This window comes from Sturnira hondurensis, unplaced genomic scaffold, assembly GCF_014824575.4.
Source record: "Sturnira hondurensis isolate 20B ecotype Veracruz unplaced genomic scaffold, ASM1482457v3 Scaffold0019006, whole genome shotgun sequence".
Lineage (NCBI taxonomy): Eukaryota > Metazoa > Chordata > Mammalia > Chiroptera > Phyllostomidae > Sturnira > Sturnira hondurensis.
This window is the reverse complement of record NW_028091637.1, coordinates 4,330,565-4,354,268: the sequence shown is the minus strand read 5'-3', so window position 1 is coordinate 4,354,268 and position 23,704 is coordinate 4,330,565. Positions and strand designations below refer to the sequence as shown.

General features: G+C 41.7%; 1 long non-coding RNA gene across 1 annotated transcript; it reads left to right on the top strand.

The window, feature by feature from the left end:
• Window positions 1–2,250: 2,250 nt before the first annotated feature.
• LOC119004119 (uncharacterized) lies at window positions 2,251–23,451 on the top strand. Its single transcript, XR_005070117.1, has 3 exons — window positions 2,251–2,388; window positions 11,174–11,181; window positions 23,440–23,451. It is a non-coding gene; the product is annotated as an uncharacterized LOC119004119 (long non-coding RNA).
• The last annotated feature ends 253 nt before the right edge of the window (window positions 23,452–23,704 follow it).

The following is a 23,704-nucleotide window of genomic DNA, read 5'->3' as shown; positions in this document are numbered from 1 at the left end:
TTTTGTCTTCTATCCAGCTAAAAATGGCGTATAATTAACTCACCCAGTGGCCACATCTAACTTTTGCAAAAAAGTCTGCCATGATTTTCCCCTTTCCCTACATTTCTCCAAAGACATCCCTACATCTATATTTGAGACTTCTTCAGACTGGGAGCTTCTAACAGGGACAAGACTCAGGGTGCCCAAATCTACAGCACCCCAAATTCTACCTATAAACTAACCATGATGAAGGAAGCAAAGAAAACAGATTCCTATCCTTGAGGTCTCAGCTTTCACCCCCAAATGGTTTCTTTAGTTTCCATAACTTTCAGTAATGTGTAAAACAATGCTCACAATAGAATCCATTGTGTGTTTAGTCAATGCCCATGTCCACATAGAATGTGAACTCAAAGATTGTTTGTCTCCTCACTACTGTGTGCCCATTCCCTGATATAATTTTTGCCATATTAGGGGCACTTAATTACTATTTGTTGAATTAAAACAGTTAACAAATTAGGAAAGGCATCATTTGAACTATAAACTCCCTTTGACTGAACATCTTTTTTCCATCAACAAAATAAAAAAGGCTTTATTGATCTGCCCCACCACTGTCTTATTTAATTCACAGCCCATTTTCCATTGAGGTTTGGTCTCAACTGCAACCATTTCCTGCTACTACAACAGGACTCAACATTCTTAGTTCCTTACTTCTCCCTGCCTCGCCCTGCTTTGTTTCACATCAAACACACAGTGCATGAAATATGAGATGTGACCACATTAGCACAGCTCTATTTTGATGTACTTTTTGTCAAGCCTGTACAGACAAGTAGAAAGAGAATTAAACAGAAGCTGGGAAAATCTGCCAGAAACTATGTCAACAAATAACTTCAGAGTTTACCTTCCTATTAGTTCTAAACCTTTTAAGCAAAATAGCTCCTCTTTTGTCTATAGGTCAAAGCCTGAACCTGAATTGAGTGGTGGGGGGGGAGGCAAAGCAAATCCCTAATAGAACATTTTTCATCCCGTGGTCTCAGAGATTAGATTTCGTTCTATTTTTACTTAAAACAACAGAGGTTTATGCCTTCTTGTCTGTCCAAATCATACCCAGAGGTGGGCAATAAGGCTCCAGTTGGTAGTTAATAAATCTCCAGTAATGTATCGATCACTCCTCATGCTTTTTTCTATTGTTCTTAAAACATAAGAACTGTCTCATTATGTTAAGAAAAAAAGGACAAGTTTTCCACACTTAAATGCCAAGCAAGGAAAGAAATCCCTGGGAAGCTAATAATGAAACAAAGGTGGTTTTCTTCAGCAGAACTGTGTGCGCTAAATTGCACTTTTATGTGATTTTTAAGGCAATTTGCCACTTTCTTGGCACCACTTCATCACTTTCCTTCAGCAACAGAAAGAAAAAGGAGGGCGGCAATGACCTACGTGTTATCACTCCTAACAAAGTGTGGGGGTCGGGCTCTCCCAGCCTATGAGTCTGACTTCATAATGGATACCTACTTTTCTTATCTCAGTCAGGGAAATCTCAGGGTGCATTCTCATTTCCCCCAAGGATTGTACCACTCTTGCCAGTATTTCCATCAGAAATTTTTTTATCTTCAAAGGTTGGGAACAGCAGCATGTCCACTGTATTTGTTACGCATTATGACTATGTGCATACACAACCTGACTTCCGGGGGGTGGAGGGTCAACTCATAAAATATCTATCAAATTCCCTCATCAATAGATGGAGATTCTAAGGCCCAGAGAAGTCATGTGACTCATCTTCCCCTATGCAGATCATTAGTGCTAAAGGATTAAATGGCATGAAGGTAGATTATGTGTTAAGGTAGATTCTGCGAAAGAACAATTAATAGCTGAGTGAAATTGAAGAGGTTTATAACCAATTTGAATTTCTTTCTTCCCCATGCCTAAATGCTGGGTTCCTCCTTCTCATCTTTTGGGGTATAAAAGTAGAAACTACCTCTCTGCCCAGAATGTTGTTCCTTCTCTCTGGACGTATTTTCCCCGTTAAGTACTACCCTTTCTATCTTGGGTCAAATTTTACATCTTTCCAGGAAGGCTTCCCCGATCTTCCAGCTAAGTCAGCTCCACAGGCACTCAGGACACCCCACACTTCTCCACTGCAGTTTGATCACGAAGGTCATGAAACTGTGTGTGGGGTGGTTACTATGTAATGTCTTTCTTCTTCACTAGAGCGGGGTCCCCAACCCCTGTTAGGCTGCACAGCAGGAGGTGAGTGGCCCCAGGAGAGCGAAGCTTCAGCTGTATTTACAGCTGCTCCCCATCCCTCGCATTGCCACCTGAGCTCCACCTTCTGTCAGATCAGCGCTGGCATTAGATCCTCATAGGAGCATGAACCCTACTGTGAAGTGCGCATGCGAGGGATCTAGGTTGCGCGTTCCACATCAGAGTCTAATGCTGATGATCTGAAGTAGGGGCTGAGGTGGTGATGCTAGTCCTGGGGAGCCGCTGCATATACGGATTATCATTGGCACAGGGGTGTGACTGCACAGAGACCATAATAAATCAACGGCTTTCGGACTCGTGTCAAAACCCTACCAGTGAGTGGCAAGTGACAATTAAGCTGCATCTGGTGGCAGGCTATAAAGCCATCCCATCCTCGTCCCCTTCCCCTTGCCCCATCCGTGGAGAAATTGTCTTCCACGAAACCAGACCTTGGTGCCAGAAAGGTTGGGGACCGCTGCACTAGAGTATAAGCTCCACGGAGGCAGCAAGTCCACCTTCCTCTCTGCTCACCCTCGCGTGCTCTCTTGCACCTCGCTCATAGTAGGTGTTCCATATGTGCTCGCTCAGTGAACCCCACAGTACACACGTGTTTGATAAATAAAAGTCAGTGCTCACGTTTCTTCTCGGCCTGTGTTTTGAGCCAAGTGACACATCCTTAGCTCTTTCAACCTCTCGTAGGTCAATTTGCCCGCCTCTTTAAAAATGACTTAATTCACAGTTTCAGCGTAGTGATAGCAGCTTCCTTGTATCTGATGTTTTCTCTCGAGTTTCAGTGTGAACAAAACAATTGAGGAAAAGTCACTTCTGTGTTTAGCTCTTTTGGCAAAACAAACCTCCCTCCTCTTTGCTCCCCCCACCCTGCATTTGCCCTGAATTTGACTTCACCACAGTCTACATTAAGAACAGCAGCTAAACCTTCTTTGAAACTTTATTCACCATGGCCAACAGGAAAAAAAAAAAAGAGCTGGTGAAATTCCTTGAAAATGCGCTTTAATCTAGCTGGAATGCCATAAATTGCTTCCAGATGTGCACGATACAAAAGTCAATCAAAGCTATTTATACTGACACTCTACAGTCCAAACAATCTGAAGCCAAATGCCATGTCTCCGCTTCAACGAAGCTATAAATGTCAGTTTTGTTGAATTTGGAGAGGTGTCGAAGAGTTCATGCAAGTTTGAGTTCTTGACTCTTTTAGAGCCAGCAGTAATTCTGAGAGGGGGATATAAAACCATGACACACACAGACTTTTGTAAATCCCCATTTTCACGGAGCATACCTGACACCTAGCATATATGACCTTGCAAGCACCACAGGTTTGAAGACAATACACGGTTTTATAAGACAGAAGAATGCAGCTCTCGGACAGAACGCCAAAGAAACCCAAAGAATCTGGCCAGATCTCTCGAATACAAGCAAGCACACTTGGGAATCTGTTGGCTGCACGACTTGTCGCAATGCCTTTTGGACATCCCAGCAATCCCATGCTCTCCAAAGCAGCCCTCCACACAAAGAAAGTTCGTGCTGTGGATGACACACTCAGGTACCAGTGTGAGCATAAAGCCTGAGGTCCAGGAGGCTGGCTGGCATGTTTTGCCACTTAGGGATATTTGCTGTCTCTCTCCACTGAAATGTAATTTCCAGGTTTGTGTTTCTACCTTATTCAGCATCACATTTCCAGTGCTTGGCACACAGTAGGCCCATAGTAAATAATATTTTTGAAAGTGCACATTTAAAGGAAAAGATGACCTATGGGTCTAGTCATTTCTTTCTGAGGAGATAGGTGAATTCAGAGTAGAAACTCCAGATATGTATTCAGTAAAATGGAGTGTGTGCTTTGGGGCTATAGGCATGTGCTTCAAGTTCCGCCTTGTGGACCGGCTGGTGAGTGGCGTGACTTGGTGTACGTTGCATAACGTTTCTGAACCTCAGCGCGCTCCCCCGGCCAGGGATCTAATCGTGTGCCTCAGGCCATGATGCTGCTCTGGTTTCATAGTAGCCTTCCGTGTTCATTCTCTTCTTTTTGCCCCTACAGCTGGCATGTCAAGTGTTTGAAAAACAAAAGGAGCCAGAAACAGCTCAGTTTGGAACCAGAAATAATAAAGAATTTAAAAGTAAACACTAGTCAATTTTCATCCACAAACTGGAGCAGCCCTTATGTTGAACTCAATGAATTTTCCAATATTTGCAAACAACAATTTCACAGAATCATGGGAAGGACCATGTTACAACATCTACCGTTCCCCGTGGCAGTTCACCCTTCGGTTCCTGAATGTATAACCACCCTCGTTGGTTGCAGTCACTGAGGCTCACAGGCTCTGGGTGTAGACCAGTGGTTCGCCAACTACGACCGATAGGCCAAATCCAGCTGGCCTGCTTAAATAAGACCTTATTGGAACACAGCCACACCCACTCCTGTAGGTACGGACTGTGGCTACTTTTACTTTACAAGGGCAGAGCTGAATCGCTGCCACAGAAACTGTGGGGCAACCAAAGCAGAAATTAAGTTATTAACTATTTGGTCCTTTAGAGAAAAAGTCTGCTGACTCTTTATGAACCAAGGCTCTTGAATTACATTCCACTTTTCCGTACCAACCGCAGACTGAGTCATTTCCTTCGATTTAACACAGGGGAGGTCTTTAACTCCCTTAATCTCAGTTTTTCGTCCATAAAATGGAAATAATAGCTATCTTGTAAGGCTGAGAGAATTAGATTAAAAATGAGGTGTTAAAGCACTTAGCATAGTGCCTTTCGCAAGGTAAAGGTTAAGTGAATTGTAGTGGGATTATTGCTATCAACTACCAATACTTCTTTACTTATAAGACATAGGATGTCACATGTGGAATGATAAACAGCAAAGGCCGTGCAGCCCGTGTGTCAAGCCACAATTTAGAGCGGTGGGGGCCATGACCATCAGAAGGGTGTTTGGTCTACAAGGGGCAGCTGCTACTGAGCTCCAGGCACAGCTGACACCTGGGAATACCACAGCAGTACTTCCAGGTCTTCTAGGTTTCCCAGAGACACTGAGCATTTGGATACTTACGCAAAATCTTCCATTCGTGAATGCTGGTAACTGACTTAAAAATGTCTATAATCACTCTGTGAGTCAAAAGCAATATGTGTAGTCTTATTCTTATTTTTCTTTTTGATGTTTGTGTAAAAGAAAGAGTAGGAGGAAGAAATGGGAAGGACTCGCAGAATGGATGCTTGAATGGGTGTGCGTGAATGAAAATGTGTAGAGAAACAAATCTCCATACACGTTTTCAGTCACGCACACCCATTCAAGCATCCATTTTGCACCTATTTCATGAAAGCTATGCTATGGTGCAGAACACATTTCAAACCACAACACTCTACACCTAAGAGACCTGATCTATACCCAAGCCATTCACCCATGGGCCCCATGGTGAGCAAGGGAGGAGAGTCTCAAACACTCCCTTAGAGCAACACAAGTTCTGCTAATGGTGGTGGCATCCCACAGCCTCAGCATCACTCGAAATTTGTAAGAATCAGTAATCTAGACATATAGATTTAGCAACATTTAAATGGCCTACTCTCCACTTACTCATGAGATGAGGTCTAGAAGAGACCTCTACGTACTTTTGTGGAACGAAAGTTTTCCAGTAATGAGATAGGAGGCTTAGGCAAACAAATACATATTGTGGTATTTTGTATTGAGCCAACTTGGCTAAGCTGAAACTTATTTCCCAGAACACCGCTCCCTGTGTGGGTTCAAGTTGTAGTTGGTCAAGAACAATGTGACTGAGATCTGGGAGGCAGGAAACGCAGCAGGAGCCATTACTTCACGAAGTCTTGGTGTTTAGATGCGGTTCTGGCCTGACCTTACTCTCCTTAGTGTCTAGCTTTTCTGCTCGACTGTTGACCTGGCTGCCCAACAATGTCCTTAGTGACACTTGGCAATGGACCCGCAGCTGGGAACTGCGTGGACACAGATTCCCTCAGTCCTCCTACTCACTTTTCTCTGGGGTCCCCTTTTGGGGACAGGAGATGCTTATGTCTTAGATTTACTAGTTGATATCCTCTATGGGTGACCATCTCTCTCTCTCAGGCTTTTACTTCCTGGCTCCTGCCCCAACTAAAGTCTAACTCCTGTGATGAATCCCTTATCCCAAGGCTCATTGTGGGCTCTGCTTTCCTGACCGACCCCTTTCACAACAGTGAGGGGTTGCCTCTTTGCGGCTGCCACGCCACCTGCAAGTTCCTGGGGACCAGGGCTCCTCTGCTCCTGGGTAAGGCTCTGGAGTCTCTTAATGGTATGTGCTCGATACATAAAAGAAATACAATTCATACCATCTATATCATATGATCTAAAAGAAATGCAATTCATATGATCACCTCTTTATTTTAAAAACAAAATCCAAATTTTATTAGCAGCGAAAACCTCGGAGAATAGCTGGCACCCCTAGGACATTTACTGGAGTGATTATTTGAGTAAATGAGTTCAAGGAATGACTTAAGTCGAGGTGTGGGACGTGACTTCTCAGTTCAACTCTAACACGTTTCTTTGAGGATCTGGTTGCAAGATGCTGCTTTCACGGCCCAAGGTAATGACTTCGATGCTTGGCAGGTGAGTTGTTTCCTTTTGTGTGATTGTAAACAATGCAACCTTAACATCACCTTGCACTTTTATTATTGTGAAATTTTGTGAGATCTGTAGGATAAATCCTCAGGAGCTGAACTGCTAGAAAAAAGGGGGAGTTCATTTGTAATTCCTGCACCTGGTCTCTCCCCCTCCCCACTGAAACACCCATGATCTGTGTTTTACCTACCTACACTTCCACCAGCATTGTATGAAACGGCCATTTCCCACACATCCTGACCAGTGCTATGTAGGTGATCAAACTTCTCTACCTGTGCCGATCTGACAGGGGCACAATGGTATGTCATCGTTGTTTAAAGGGAACATTGCTTTTGAATACTCCATTGTGCCTGAAGTTCTCACCTCTGCTTCACTTCAGATCCACACGATCAATCAATAAACCGATCTCATCCTGGGATGGGCTTAACTGTATAAACCAGCAAGGGATACTTAGCATTTATGTAGCACTTCAACTAATGACTGGAACCGGCTCTGAGAAAAGAAGTGTTGCTGCTAATGATCACAGCCCACAGGGACATTAGCTTTTACTGTCTTTGTTTTACCAGTTTTTGTGTTCGGTAGTGGGAGGTGTGGAAAGGAAGGCTCCATTATGCAGACTATGGGTAATTAAGATAAATAAGTTCACTGATTGCGGATATGTCCTTTACAATGCAATCTCAATGGCAGCTATTGTTGCCAACATTGGCCAGTGTTAGTAGCAGAGAAAAACAATTGGCAACTTTGTGAATTATGGCCCCATTAATAGTTTTTTTGGGGAAAAAGTTTTAGCTTCATGGATACTCTGCCTTAATTACCAGGTGAGTAGAAGGATGTGGATGTTTATGGAGGACATCCTTCCGATGGCTTTAATCAGGATAAAAATGTTCCAGGAATAATGAATTATTAACTATAACATGTAATATTTAGAAAAGTAAAATTTATTAATTTTCTTACTTTAGTTTCTCTGATGTGGATTCTATTCATGGCAGCCTTAGGTTTCTTGGTTTATTTTTAGTTTTTTTTAGCATTGATATTAATCCCCTGAAACTGGAATAAGAGCTTGGAACAAGTATATAAAGACGTGGAATTATTTAATACAATTGCCCTTTTTAGTTGTTCTTACATCATACGATGGTAAGACAAAAAGGTTGGGATTTTTAGGTAGGACTAATAAAAACATGTATGTAGGGGGGCAGTTCCCTTCTGAGTCACCACAAGTGCTTGCTACACAGTGCGTGCAGGCAAGGGGTGTCCATTAGGTGAGAGAAAGCAAGAGGTCAACAGAGTAGGGGAACATCAATGTGCCTATTAGTCTCTACTGCATTCTCTGTGCTGCAGTATCCTCCCTCCCTCCTCTTCCTCCTCCTCCCAAATTCCCTACTCCAGATATCAGCAAAATGTCTTTATTCTCAAGGTGGCTGGGGTAGGGGGAACATATAACACATCCTTCCATTAAAACACTCTTCCCCTGGAAATTTGCTGGAGAAGCTTATGGACTAGGATGAGGACAATAAAACCTGCCCAAGGCATGCCCCAGGCATCTCTGTCTCCTAAGGGTTTCATAGCGTGAGAATGGACCTGTGTGTGTTAAGTAGCATTGTGCTAGTCTGGTGGTTCTCAGTGTGAGATGGTGGGAGAGAGGGGGACTTGGGATGGGAGGGGGTGAGAAGAGAAGCCACTCTGGCCCCTTAGGGGACAGGGGCAATGTCTGGGCACATTTTGGTTGTCCCAACTTAGTGGGAGAGGTTGTTACTGGTACCTGGTAAGTAAAGGTGAGGATTATAGGAGCCAGGCAGACACATTTTGAGAATTCTAGAGAGCTCCAGAACATGACAAGAAAAAACCAGCCCTTCAGCATGGCCTGACAGTCTTCAGAATATTTCCAGAAAGCTGCAGAATATCTTCCAAGTTATGTGACAAGACATATGTTCCCTTGGGTACTCCTACCGCGGTCAAGTAGGGCTTTCCTAGGACCGTTTCTTTATTTTGACAGTTGCAAGGAGGGAAAATAAGGTAATATAATACAAATTATAAACTTATACTGAATTAAACCTCAAGAGTGTTTTCCTCACTCTAATTTTGTTAAACATCTTTGACATTATTATGATTAAAAGCCCATAGATATCAAGTTTTTAACTAAAACCGAACCTGTGGAACAATATGGAATTTACTATTGATACATTCAATACTCTGATTACAAATTTCAAAATCATATCCCCATCCTAGCTAAATGATAATAGAAAAAAGACCGAAGAAATTACTCTAGGGCGATGATTTTACAAATAATACAAAGTAATCTTCAGCTAGCACTGCTGACTGTCACATGTATTGGGGCAGAATACAAAATTCCAGTGGAACAACATAGTATTTTTCCCCTCCACAATCTTTCTCAATCTCACACAGGCTTGAGCAGAAGATAATAATTATTTTCCAGTCCCATAATAATAGAAAAGGTATTGACCAGCAATACAATCTACTTGATCACCCTGCAGGACTCCATTCTTAGCGCTGAAAACTCAATTTGACGGCAGGAGATATCTGTCTCTCAAAGGAATACAGGGCTTTCCAACCGCACTGTAAGTGAAGGATGTGATTTGTCTTGCTTGGCACCACATTCCATGAGTCCCCACATTCAGTCACCCTGCCTCATATATCATCAAGCACATCTTTTCACTCTGGTACAGTTTCTTGGACTTAGTGTTCTGCGGCAGCTAAATGCAACGAAAGGATTTCTGCCTTCTGCTGCGCCCCATGTTAATTCCCTCTTCCCATTTGGATGAAATAGGAGCATGACCCTGATTGCGCATTCCTGAGATGACAAGCGGCACTGCTGTGCCACACGTGACTTATTCACGGGTTTATGGACCCAGTCTCTCAAAGGATTATCTTCAATACGTAAGGTTTCCTGGAGTGCTAAGTGGTGCTTCAGGGTGTCAGGGAAGTGGCTGAGAAATGGGTCAGAATCACACGGAGAAAAGAAAGCTCCCCACTGGCCACACATTTTAAAAAGCTAAGAGGACTCATCAGTGAAGACCAAGGAAAAGGCTCCCATGGGCCATTTATCCATAAATGGAACTTGGAAATACTTTCCACTTGGAATTTATTCCCAGGTCACTAGTTTTGAAGCAGTTATGCAAATCAGAGTTGGGCCAAACTTAAGACCAATTCACTGTATTTATTTCTTATCCTGGGACTTCTTCTTCTTTATGTATTTGTTTACTTTTATGCTAGGGGCTGCTTCTAAAAAGAGGAAACATATCAGTCATTGACTCTTGGTTCCTCAACACTGACCTATAGTTTTATGAGAATGAGAAGGATACTGGTGGGGGACAGCCCTGGGCACCAGAGGCGCTGCATTTTAGATACAGTTTTCAGATTGTGAGTGGGTCTTCTTCAGGATATCTCCCTGTTCTGTGAAATGCCCTCTTTATGAGTAGAAAAACTGTGAGTGCCCAAACCAGCTTTCTCTGGTTAAGAAAACACCCTCATGTTAAAGTTAGACTACTGTGCGTGGCAGTTGGCAGTTTGCAAGGGGACCCGTCAGAGAATGTGCACCACGGTGCTTTAGTCTGGAGGATGAGAAGAAATCCTGATTCTGGGATGGGGGCAAGAACATGACTGCTCTCTCCTCTGCTGGTGACACACAGTGGGCCAGAGCTGGAAGAGAAAAGGGGTGAGGACAGGGTGCAGTGGGGGATGGTATGGTCAGGAAGAGGCAGCACAACCAAACTTCTGACTCCCACATACGTGACTAGGTTTTCTGTCTCTCAGCTACTCTTTTTTATTTTTTTAAAGATTTTATTTCTTTATCTTTAGAGGGGAAGGGAAGGAGAGAGGGAGAGAAATATCAATGTATGGTTGCCTCTTGTGAGTCCCCTGCTGGGAACTGGCCTGCAACCCAGGCATGTGCCCTGACTGGGAATCGAACCGCGATCGTGTGGTTCACAGGCCCACTCTCAATCCACTGAGCTACACCAGCCAGGGCTCTCAGCTACTCTTTATGCCAATATATGAGGGGGACCCCCAAAATGGGGATTATCTTCTGGAGGGTGGGCTCCCCTCCTGCTAGGGGAGCGTTCTAGGAACCCATCTGTATCAGTGCACCAACAGGCATTGTTGTGAGAGGCTGTGTCTGGCTTCAGTGAATTCTTCTTGAACACTCTCAACACACTTACCCCTTTCATGATGGGTGATTTACGAGCACACCTGTCCACGTGGCATTGGCACCGTGTTCAGCAGTTTTTGATGAAAAATGGCACGACCCTTATGCTCCACCCTCCCTAGTTACGGGATCTTTCCCCAAGCAACTTTTTTTGTTGTTTCCCTAAATGAAAAAAGTCCTCGGAGTGAAATGTTTTGTCAATGAGGAACAGGTGAAGCAAAAAAAAAATGGGAGAAGCACTAAAAGGCATAAAAATCAATGAGTTCAAAAACTCTTGAGCAGTGGAAAAACATCTCGAGAGGTGTATTCCATCAAATGGAAAGTACTTTGAATGTGGCTGAAATGTAAACATGTAAGAGAAAATATACCATTATTTTTACAAGTAAATTCTGTTTTTTGAGTCCTCCCTTGTACTTGAATCCACAGAATCATTTCTTCTCTCTGCTCCTTCTTCCTCTCTCAATCTACTTTTTCTCCAAAACTGATGTATTTTTGCCACGCTAGTATTTTCCATTCTTTGATCTCAATGGAGCTACCCAAGCGCATTACTTTACATTACACCTTGGCCACAAGTCTCCCTCTTGCTGAACCCCACGACCTCCCAAATTCTTAATGGACTAAGTCTGAGTGATGCCCCAGAATTTGCTGCATTCCTAGCAAGTCCCCAAGTGATGCTGAGACTGTTAGTTCAAGGACCTCTCTTTACAAACCACTGGTCTATGGGAGGGGGGAGGGGAAAGTAGGGGAAGAGACTAGTCAAAAAACACGTGTGAATGACCCATGGACATGGACAACAATATGGGGATTGACTGTGGGAGGGAGCTGTGGGCTGGCAGAGATGGCAAAGGAGAAACATTGGGACAAATGTACTAAACTAACTATTAAAAGAAGAACCACTAGCCTAAAAAGCTGAACACGCAATCAACCAATGAGAGAAAGCCTGAGTCCCTAGGGCTTCCCAGAGAGCATCCTATCAATGAGCCTGCATCAGAGTCACTCGGAAGCCTTATTCAAACATAAATGCTACACAAGGACCCCCTTTTCTCCACATCTTTGAAGACACTGTTTTGTTGATTTATTGAGGATAGCTGTTCTCACAGGCGTGAGGTGATATCTCATTGTGGTTTTAATTTGCATTTCCCTGATGATTAGTGATATTGAGCATCTTTTCATATGTCTATTGGCCATTCATATATACTCTATGGGGAAATGTCTATTCAGGTTCTTTGCCCATTTTTTTATCATATTGTTAGGGGTTTTTTTGTTATTGTTGAGTGGTACATTTACACAACGGAACACTAAACCACAAAAAAAAGAGGGAAACCTTACTTTTGTGACAGCATGGATGGACCTTCTTAAATAAGTCAGTCAAAGAAGGAAAAATACCATACGATTTCACTTACTTGTGGAATCTAAGGAACACAATAAGATAACAAACAAAATAGAAACAGACACATAGATACAGAGAACATATCGATAGCTGTCAGGGGGGAAGTGGTTTGGGGGTGGGTGAAAAAGGGTGAAGGGATTAAGCATAAAATGAAAACAAAAATGCTGGGCTCCCTTCTCAGAGATCCTCCCTCCTCAGGTCCAAGGGCCAGCCTGGTAATTTGCATTTCTAACAAACTGCCAGGTGATACTGATGAGGCTGGATGAGGGAACACGTTTTGAAAAGCGCTGGGGTTGCAATCAAGTCCAGAAATAATGGAGGTGGGGTGATCAACATATCGTAAGCTGTTTTCATTTCTAGTCAACGTGTAGTTACTTACAAAACAGTACAGAAAGAAGAAGAAGCCAAAGAAGCCAAAGAAGACCTCCGTGTTTTTCAGAGAGGGTCTCAAGTACACGAAACCCTCATTTTTCTCCTGAAAGAAACGCTCATTTTCTCTTTTAAAAGAATTTTTTTTAAGAGCACAGCCACGAAGCTCCCTGCTGTGTTGCCATCACAACATAAAGCACACACTTGGGCTTAACTACTGAACTGCACTGGGAATGTCCTCCGGGGGTCGCCTGCTTCTCTGATACAGTTCACACACCTGCCTACTCTATGCCAGATGCGCATGTAAATGGGTTACTTGTAATTGCTTCCTAGGCCCATAAGGGAAAAAAAAGAACGAAGTGTTTTCCAAAAGAAATATCGTTTTTGATAAAAAAATCTTGAGGATTATTAGAGACAATAAATAGAATTGTATTTTTTTCTTCCCATTGAATATATCTTCTCAGGTGTGTGTAAAATACATAAGGTATAGGCACACACCTGACCTATAGACTGTTTCTGAGACCAGCTTAGAAAGATAGAAATGAAAAGGGTTTGGTGATTATACAGTAAGTGATAAGGGCTGCAAATTTTAGTGCTGAGAGGTCCCGAAAAATCAAACAGAAGGGGATGCATTTTAGAGACTGGGAAACTGAGGCTCAGAGAGGCTGTTCTTGCCCAAACCACCCAGCTTGTTGGCTAAGATCCGGATAGGAATTCAGGTCACCTGACCCTCGGGCTCACTCTTCCCATAATGCTCCACTAATTGACTGCCCCATGTAAAAGTAGCTTTCCCTGCCAAAACTCCATTTCTGGTCTCATTCATTCATTCTGTATTCCTCCTGCTGATTTTTGGCCATATCTTGTCTGTCCACATGTCCATAGATTTTCCCCTGATAATATCACAGGACGCTGTCCTACTTTTCCATTTCTAATGATAGAATTCTGTTCACATGACTCAGTGGTGGACTGGAGCTGGATTGTACCGGCTTTGAGCACCCATTGTTAAATTCTCAGGAATGTTGCTAGCTGATGGTTAAACCAACACAGCCGTTAGTAAAAATTAAATTGTATCAACTCACGAAAACAAACGGTAGCAATAACAAAGATGAAAAAGGCCAAAACCTCTCACCTCCTAATTATTTTACTACATTTTACTTCCATCTGTGCTCTTGAGGTTATTTTTGCGCAGTGGATGGCGCTGGTGTAATTGCTGCGAGGCAGTGCGCTATGGCACATGTTGTCCCAAGTCTGCGTTCAGTGATGTGTAGATGATCTGAAATCAGCCATGGCGGGGGTACGAGTACTTACACCCCAGAAATTGGCAAATGCTACAAATAAAGATCTCCCCCCTAGAGAGCGGTTGTTTGTTTACAATTTGCCAGCATACTGCTTGTCTTGGGCTGAACTGTGCTCTGCCCCTCACTCTCCAAATTCACACTAGACCTAATTCCCAGTACCTCTGAGTGTGACTATATTTTGCGATAGAGTCTTTAAAAAGGTAATTAAGGTAAGAAGTCACGTTGGTGGGCTTTAATGCAATCTGACCAAGGCCTTTATAAGAGGAAATTTGTACACATGAAAGGACCCTAGGGGTGTGCAAACACAGAAAAAAAGATGGGCCTTGTGAAGATACAGCGAAAAGGAAGCCATTTACAAGCTAGAGAGAGGGGCCTCAGAAGAATCCAAATTTACCAACACCCTGATCTCAAACTTACAGACTCCAAAACTGGGAGAAAATAAGTTTCTCTTGCTTAAGCCACCCAGTCTATAGTGCTTTGTTATGGAAGCCCTAGCAAGCTAATACACCACTTTATGAGGTCTGTCCAGAAGGTATACAGTCATGTACTATGAAAAATAGAGACATTTATTGAAGGAGATACAAGATACAAGAAACATCACACATAGGACAATGAAGCCTCAGTCCCCTTCAGAGTAGGCACCTTGGGACCTCACACAGTTCTCCTAATTGCCATCGGTTGCCCAGTCATATTTTCCTGAATCTCACTGATGGTCTGAAGTCTCTTCTGTTTCAAAGGTGATATTAATTTTAGGAAAAGCTAGAAACCACAGGGCACCAAATCTGCGCTGTAGCAGGGCTGAGTCACCTGGGTGATTCGATGTTTTGCCAAAAGACTCTGCACAAGACGTGATGCTTGAGTGGGAGTGTTGTCGTGATGAAGCTGCCAATCACCAGTCACCCATTGCTGTGGCCTTTTCTGAATTATTTGAACAGTTTCCACAAAAGAATATTCAAGCTTAATATAAAAGCTGATGCAGGTTCGTTGCTCTACTGGCTCAGTCATTTTGAATGTGATGGCCACAAAATACATATTCTCACTCAACAGCATCTACCACCCCCACTGACTAGTGCAACGAAGTTGTCTTTGTTCACACATGCGCATTTCAGTCCCCTCTCCTGGGCTGCCAGGTCACATCAGTGTTGTGCACACTCTTCTCGTTATATTAACAATGGCTGGACTTTTTCTGGATAGACCTTGTATTTGGACCTGCTCACACATAGGTCCTTAACTTGAACTCCCTGACTTCTATGTTTTAAAGCTCCCTTTCCCCATATCCCACAACTTTATGCAAAAGTGCAGGTATCTAAGAAGGTCTAAAGTTTTAAACAAATTTATCAGAGAAGGCAGTTACCCCAAAGGAGTTGAAACTTACTTTATACTCACTCTATTCTTCTATTCCTCTAACTTGCACAACATTTCTGAAGGCACAGATTCTCATTCTCAACATTTTGGAATTGCAAACTATTATATTGAATCCTAAAAAACTGCTGACACCTGGCTCCTTATTTTTGCAGGAAAAAAAAGGCAATGCTTTCTGGTTTAACTTAATAGAATTTGACTGTGTAGTTTGGATCCTCCTTTAGATTTTTTGTTCTTACAATGGCTTCAGCAAACTGAAGATTGTGGATGAGTGTCAAGTTTGCTCCACAACAGGTTTATTTGCAATTTTCATTAGCCCCCAACATTTAGAAATTGAGGGAGTGCCCTAAGGACTATGAGATTCTGGGTTTCCTCTGCACGTGGAAGATTAGGAAGCGCTGTGCTCGTGTCCCTCTTGGCAGCTCATTCCTCACAATGGGGCACCCTCTCCAGATTGTCCCTGTCCCTTGCATAGGTCATGTTGCTCATTTGTAATTTCTGCCTGGCCTTAGGCATGTCTGGGTTGGTTCCTCTGAAACACGTAGCTCCTCCTTTAACTTTCATCTGCTTTGCCTGCTTCGCATCTCATCAATCAGTTGGATCTATACAAAATTAGTTAATGAATCACTCAGGGTCAAGAGCACAAGCCCAGAAAGGTAGGTTATCAAGGACTTAACACAACCCTATAGGGTTAAGTTCAACATGATATAAATATTTGCAGACAAGTCACAAGAAGAAAAGCCCTGAGACCCAAAACCAACTGGTCTCAGTAATGAAATAATTTGCTCCTAACTCCCATGTGCATTTGCTATCATCTGAATACAATTAAATGACACTTAAAGTTCATCTTGGAAGTACTATGTAGATAAAAATGTCATAATTACTGTATTTCAGAAGGGCAACATCAAAGGAGGAATATCAAGTCTTGACTCATATGACTGCTTAGAACTTTCATTGGCAGATATGATTTTCTCTAACAACTTTTTTTAATTTGAGGATTTCACTTAATTTCTTATCTCACTGCAGCTGAAATCACTGTCTAATGGATTTCTAGACTGTTAGGTTGTTTCTTCTAATATTTAGGCACCATTTTAGGTTGATTTATTGATGATAAACTTCTCTTAGGCCCTTTTTCTTGTCTGCAAAGAAGATAAATAGAAATTGATCTCAAAGGCACAATTTGTTGCTTAATTAATGTTTATGACAGTCTCTATAATTACTCTCAAATGTTTTTACTTTTTATCATGTCAGCTTATGTGGATTAAAAAGTACAACACAGTGCATAGTCTCAAAGTTAGGGCAATATACACTCAAATATTTCTTTTTTAAAAAATTTTTAAAAGATTTTATTTATTTATCTTTAGAGGGGAAGGGAAGGAGAGAAGTAGAGAAATATCAATGTATGGTTGCCTCTCATGAGTCCCCTGCTGGGAACTGGCCTGCAACCCAGGCATGTGCCCTGACTGGGAATCAAACCGCAATCCTGTGGTTCATAGACCCAAGCTCAATCCACTGAGCTACACCAGCCAGGGCTCAAATATTTCTAAAGTATCCTCTGATAGTTTTATTGACTAACAGTTAATAAATAATAGCAAACAAACCATTTCATTTTGGCTATCTCTACTAATCATGCAATCATTTCAGAAACTCAGATTTCTATCTTGCTTGTTTTTTTTGGAGGGGGGTGAAAAATCCACAAAAATCTAATTTTTCCTGCATGTTTTAATCATCTTAATTTTCTCATTTGAGAGTAAGGAATTAGGCTGTTGCGGAGGACTCACTGGAGAGCATGTTATCATGGTTGATTAATAATAGAAGGTTCAGACATTAGAGCTTGATAGTCCTTAAGGATTATCTCAGGCCAATTCCTTTATTCAAGGCATAGAAACCAATGTCTGGAGAGAGGCAATGAACTGCTCCACAACACAGAGTTAATGGTAAACTTCAGTCCATAATAACACACACACACACATACACACACACACATCCACACACTCACAGATATCCTCTGTCTCTAAAACATGCATATCTAGAGAGATTTCTGAATATTACTTTTTAATTTCCTCGAAATTAATTTCTCAAGATCATTATGTTGTATTAAGAGCTGTCTAAATAGCTATTCCAATCTACTGTGGTTTCACTAGGTAAGCTCCCATTAAGAACTTCTACCCTATCTTTTCATTTTTGCATTGTAAATAAACATCAACGCACCCCACTTACGTATCTCATATGCTCATGACTAATCGCAGAGACCAAAAGTCACCCCAAGTTCCTAATGATAGTGATGCAGAGCCTACAGTTTTGACTGGTCTGCAAGAAGGATACGCTTCCTTTATCACAAAGCCACATCACCTGTATTTCCTTTATGTTGGTGCAAACCTCAGTTGCATTGGTTTACCCTGTGAGTGCTCAAAAACACATCCTGAGCTCTTAGTCTCATCATTTAATGGATAACAAGGCAAAGCCAGCTTTCATTTCAACTTGAGTAAATGAAGACATGACAACGGAGCCTATCATTTTAACTGTGTTCGTCGATTAATCAATCTCTTGTTAAAGGGCTTGGAAATTATATAATAGGTTCCTTGCTAACCAGACCAATGCTAAGACTGTGGGCAGACTTTCTCGCATTACTGTGAAGTATAACTGGTCCCCACAGTTTTGAGGAATAAGTTACATATTCCTAAAGGTCCTTGGGTTGTGATGACATCAGGCTCTAAAATCAGGCTTACTGGGGACGTCTAGGCCCATGCAAGCCATGGAGCCATAGAAAGACACTTCTTTTCTCAAGATCTGGAGCTGTCCTTCTGGGCTTTCCAGATCCATCTCCCTCCCTTTCCACCCACCTTCCCCTCTAATTTGCATTTCTTGAAGCAGCTAGAGTAATCAGAGCAGAGCTGATGGGCTACCTTCTCCACTTAGAGTCTTATGATGATTTTCAGTTGCCTCGAGGAAAAAAGATGAAACTCCATGGTTCTGGCCTATCAGGCTACTTACACATCCACACTCATCTCATCTGATTGCCCCCTCCTCTTGCTCCCTCCTCCTCCTGCTCCAGCCATCGGCTCCCCTCACCAGCTCTTCCTCACCATGCTGCCTCCTGCCACCAGATCTTTGCACAATGCTGTTCTGTTGTTCCCTTTCCGTGGAATGCTTTGTCTCCCTCCTCTCCCAGTTAACCATTTCAAGCCTCAGCTCAATCTTCAGTTATTCAGTGGAGCCTTTTCTGCCCTTCCTCTTTAGAAATGCAATGAAAGCTACAAAGTGATATCACTATGGAATGGTTAAAATGAAGACTGACTGAAAGTATCCAAGGGCTAGAAAGAATGTGGAAGAACTGAAATTCTTGTATCTTGCTACTAGGCAATGCAAACGGTACAGCTGCTTTGGAAAACCACTTTGGCAATATCAGCTCCTGATTATTACTGGATCGAGGTGACGTACATAGATACCTTGATCCAGTAATTCCATTCTTGTCAATTCCACATACCCACCAAAATATTTACTTATTTTCCCCCCAAAAAGTAGGCTAGAATGTTCAAAGGAGTCAACAAAAATGAGAAACTACTACCATCAAGCATTCATACCAGAAGGTATACATTGAAGTATACACCCATAAGGGAATATCATACAACTTATATACAACAATATAGATGAATCTCAAATAGGTAATGTTGTGCAAAAATCTTGGTACAAAAATGCAAGCAATGTGATCTTTAGTATATATGGCTGGGTGGGGGGTGAAAATAGAGACAACTGTACTTGAACAGCAATAAAAAAATTTTCATAAAATGCAAATTCAGATTGAAAACAAAAAGAAATAGAAAAAATGTGCCATGGCTTTAAACGTCAGGATATTGGTTAGCCTTGGGGTGACTAGTGACACAGTGAGGCTTCTGAGATGCTTGTCATGTTCTGTGTCTTCATGGAAGTTCAGCATGCTGGACATCTATGACTTGTTTACTTTTCTATGTGTATATTATAATTGGAAAAAATTTTCTAAAACTTTATTTAGGTTCAGGAGATAACAAACACCCCCTGTAGCACCTGTCTCTCAAATTTTCACCTTGGTTTGTGTTACTGCTCAATATTGTTGCCCTTTAGAGAATTGACGGAAGTACCATGAGGTCAGGAATCTCAGCCTTTAACGATCGTTACTCTTCAGCACCAAACTCATTATTTACAAAATATTTGATAAATTCAAAAGAAGAAATGCAAGAGTGCACAATTTTCATACCTAGGAATAATTCTCTAGTTATTTGATTATACAACCCAGCTTCATTAACCCAAAGTGCGGAAATGGGGAGCCAAAGACCTGTGCCTGTCACTCATTCTGTACGAGGAGCATCTATTTGGCTGAAGGAAGAAGTGGCTTGCATCTCTCTGGCTGAACACTATTTTTCTGGCACTCAGTACAGTGTTTGGAACACAACAGGCCCTGGATTTGTTGTGCTTCTTTCTGCTGAGTGAGTGGAAGACTAAATTCAGTTGAGTTGGATCCAGTATCTTTCCAGATTACAATACCCTCAAGAGAACAAAAACGCTAAAATGAACAGTCCATGTTATCTCCCTCATCTTGGTTGGGAGAAATATGGGTCTAAGTATATACACCCACTCCTAAAGTCTTAGGACCACAACCCCATCAGACTCCACTTCCCCTGATCACCACATGAGCATCTGGTTGTTCTGGTGAGGTTACAGCTTGAGCATTAGGTTCATAACTTATGAAGAGACACCTTAGGGCACTTTCGGTCTAATCGAAGGAATAGGTAATAAACCGACTTCCAAATGACAAGACTATAAATTAGTCTTCTACTTTCCCAGTCAGGCAACACTAGGAACAATTTCTAGACTGTTTTAAACATAGAATTGTTTAGGTATTAAATGATTAAATATAGGTTTAGGATATTTCTTACTCTAGGATGTAAAATTCTATTACGCTAGTAAAATACTACTTTCAGCAATAATGCTCCTCACCATTTCAACCAAATTATTGAAACTCCAAAGGTATTTTTAAATGTCTCCACTATCGAAAGAACCGTAAGTTCATCATCTAAGAATGGCCAAAGGCTTTATCATTCCATCTGAGATCTTTTTGAGTCCATGTAAGATGATGCTACTGGAAAACTTAAGTCAGGCCTTAAGCACTCATTTGTAAAACCTTAGGATGCACTCCTTATTCATTCATCCTGTAAGTGTTTGGGATCACAAAACAGGCACTTATGCTGTTGCTTTTGAAAGTGATCTTCAAAGGCCTTTCAGCCAGTGAAATCCAACACCATTTAAATTTGTCTCTTTTTAAAAGAGTGATTCTTTTCACATGGCCCCTACAGGTATTCCAACCCAGCATTAATGGAGGATGTATCAGGCTAGTCTCTTTCCTCCAAACAGGATTCTTGGATGTTCAATGTAAAGTGACTGTGAAACCATTCTGTTCATGAGATGCTTTATACAGAGTTGCATATCAATCTGTACTGTTTACTTTGAGGACTTATTTCGGGTAAAATCCCCTCTGTATTGAGGCATGTATAAAAGGTCACATGCTGCATGGAACCTGGAAAGTCACCATGGTACCGGGAAATAAAAATGTGACCTAGGACCCTGGCTGGTTTAGCTCAGTGGATTGAGGACTGACTGTGAACCAAAGGGTCACTGGTTTGATTCCCAGGCAGGGCACATGCCTGTGTTGCAGGCCAGGTCCCCAGTGGAGAGCATGAAAAAGGCAACCACACATTATTTTTTATTTTTCTCTTTCTCCTTCCCTTTCCCTCTCTCTGAAAATAAATATTTTTTAAAATGTTATCTATTCCCCAAGGGGTGCTAAGAGATGGGTGGGTAGCTTCTCCGGGGCAGCTTTCTCAGAGTCTCCAGTGACCTGGAGTCTCTCTACTGTCCAAATCCTAATTTTGAGTGCTGCCCTGCTGCCTATGAGTGAGGTTTGCCATGGAAGCCTTCACGATTTAGAGCCAACTGAAAGTCAAGCTGTTCAGTGTGCACCAGCCTGAGCTGGGTATAACACTGCATTCCCAAACACCATCCTTTTCTTGAGTGCCTTGCTGGGTAGCTTCCTGAGGAACAAGGGAATAATCAAGCTGTGCCTCAGTCTCCTCCACCCTCCCCCTGCAGCAAAGGGGAATGGAAATGAATGCCCCACCTGTCTGTCATGTGAGCTAGTGACAACGTTTGGTTATTGTCTGTGCTTCCCTCTCCGAGGCTCAGATAAAAAGCTCTGATATTCACATTCGCCATATATTTTATATTAATGCAAATTAAGCTTTCTGAACCTCGAGCTACAAAGAATTATTTTTAGAAGGTTATAAACTTACAAGGAAAAAGTAAGGGGATCTGACATCACTGGCGCCCTCATATACACAAAACAGATTTCATATGCCAATCCTTACCCAGCCCCATCCACAATCTCATGGCTCATTTCCTTGTGTGCTCGCCTTCCTACACTATATTATACTGTTTTCTTTTTTTTCCTAGGGCTGCTCTAAAAATCATGCTGACTTTTTTGCCTTATCCTTATTTCTTGAGTTTCTATTACACTCAAATATAGTTCTAAATTTGATTCAACATTTTTAGGGCATTTTCAAAAATAACAATCATTCAACAATACTAGGCAGAAAATTTTCTCTGCCCAGTGGCTGCAACAGTGAAATGTTCAAATGAGGTATGACATGGGGACTCCATGGCTCCATTGAAAAGGTGATTTCCCATGAGTCCTTTCTCAGCTGAAGCCATTTAACTTAAAAACCAGCTCAGCCCTGCAAGTTCTGGTTTTCCTTCTATTCTTGGTTTACACAGGCTGTACTTTTATGCCAATCATAAATGGGAACATGTTGAACTTGAAGTCTTTAGCTTTGTTAAATGGGTCTGTAGCACCCACTCTTGAGCTGAGATGGTAAGCTGGGAACGATGACTGAATGACTGAGATTAGTTTTAAAATACGTGCTCCTAATGCTAGTGCTGGTAAATGTCTCTTATAACATCAATCACAAAGAACACTTGCTATTTTAGGACAATTAATGGGAATAAAACTCAAGAGATGACTAGGACAATTAATGGGAATAGAACTCAAAGGAATTACTGAGTTTTACCTGTTAGCGAACTCCAGCCTGGGCAGAATGGGTGCTTACTACTGACAGCAGGTAGGTGACTCAGACTTAAGCCAGACTCTTCAAATTTTCTGACTCCACATACAATGGCTTTTCTAACTGCATGAAATAGCATCGCCTTAACTTTTACATGAATGTGACTTGCTGCCATGTCCTAGGTTTTAAGATATAATTGTCTATTATTAGTGACAGATTTCAAAGAAGGAAACAGTTGGCATAAAGGAGATATCCTTCGATTATTAAGACTTTGAGGCACACTGTCAAGATACCGGAATTCTTGACAATTTTTAAAAATAGTCTTTCTAAACTGACGTATCTTTCTTCCCATCTGCTGCCATATTTGATTCCAGCCTCTGATAAGCAGCCCAACAACCGGAGTTCCAGTTATTGAGAGGCAAGATTGAGAAGAAGTATTGTAACTTCTTGTTTGTATAACAATGTACTTACCTACCTACAATGGCCTACAGTTGCAGGAAATATGATTTGACTGTATCTGCTATGCTCTGTGCTCAATATGTTTGTTCTGCTACAGCCATCTGTGCATGTTGTAATTACACCATCCATCCAGTTAAAGCCTGAAAAACAGGCTTTCTAAAACTTCAAATCTACCTGCATGTGAAGGGGTGAGAAGATTCTTTGTGACCTTCCATTTAGAAGGGAAGTGATTGGCTCTGATTCACAGGCACTAAGTTTAGCAGTACTTATTAAAAGTAGCTTTTGTCTACCTTAAAAGTTAAAGAATTATAGTTGACACCGTATTAACAGTCTGTCTTCCTGTTTCTATCTTATCTCCTGTCATATAGATATTCGTCTTTAAACACAGAGGTGTTTGATCAATCAAAAAGCTGAAGTAAAGATAGTTATTAGGTGCACGCTTTTCTTAGAGTATTATAGAAAAACTGCTCCAGAGAAGCCAATGCTCTAGGGAAACCATGACCTTTAGTTTCCTTTTAAATTTTATGTTTCAAATAATGTTGATGGTAGATTCATCAAAATGGCAGATTTTTCTTTCCTTACCTCTCCCCGCCTTTTTTTACATGATGAATTACTTAAACTTTGGAAAGACATAACCTGGGTTATATGGGGTCTATGTGGAAACAAAGACTTTCTATTAGTAGCCAGAAGGGAAAGTAGTTATAATTGAGTTTAACTGTCACAGTAGAGATTTGGGAA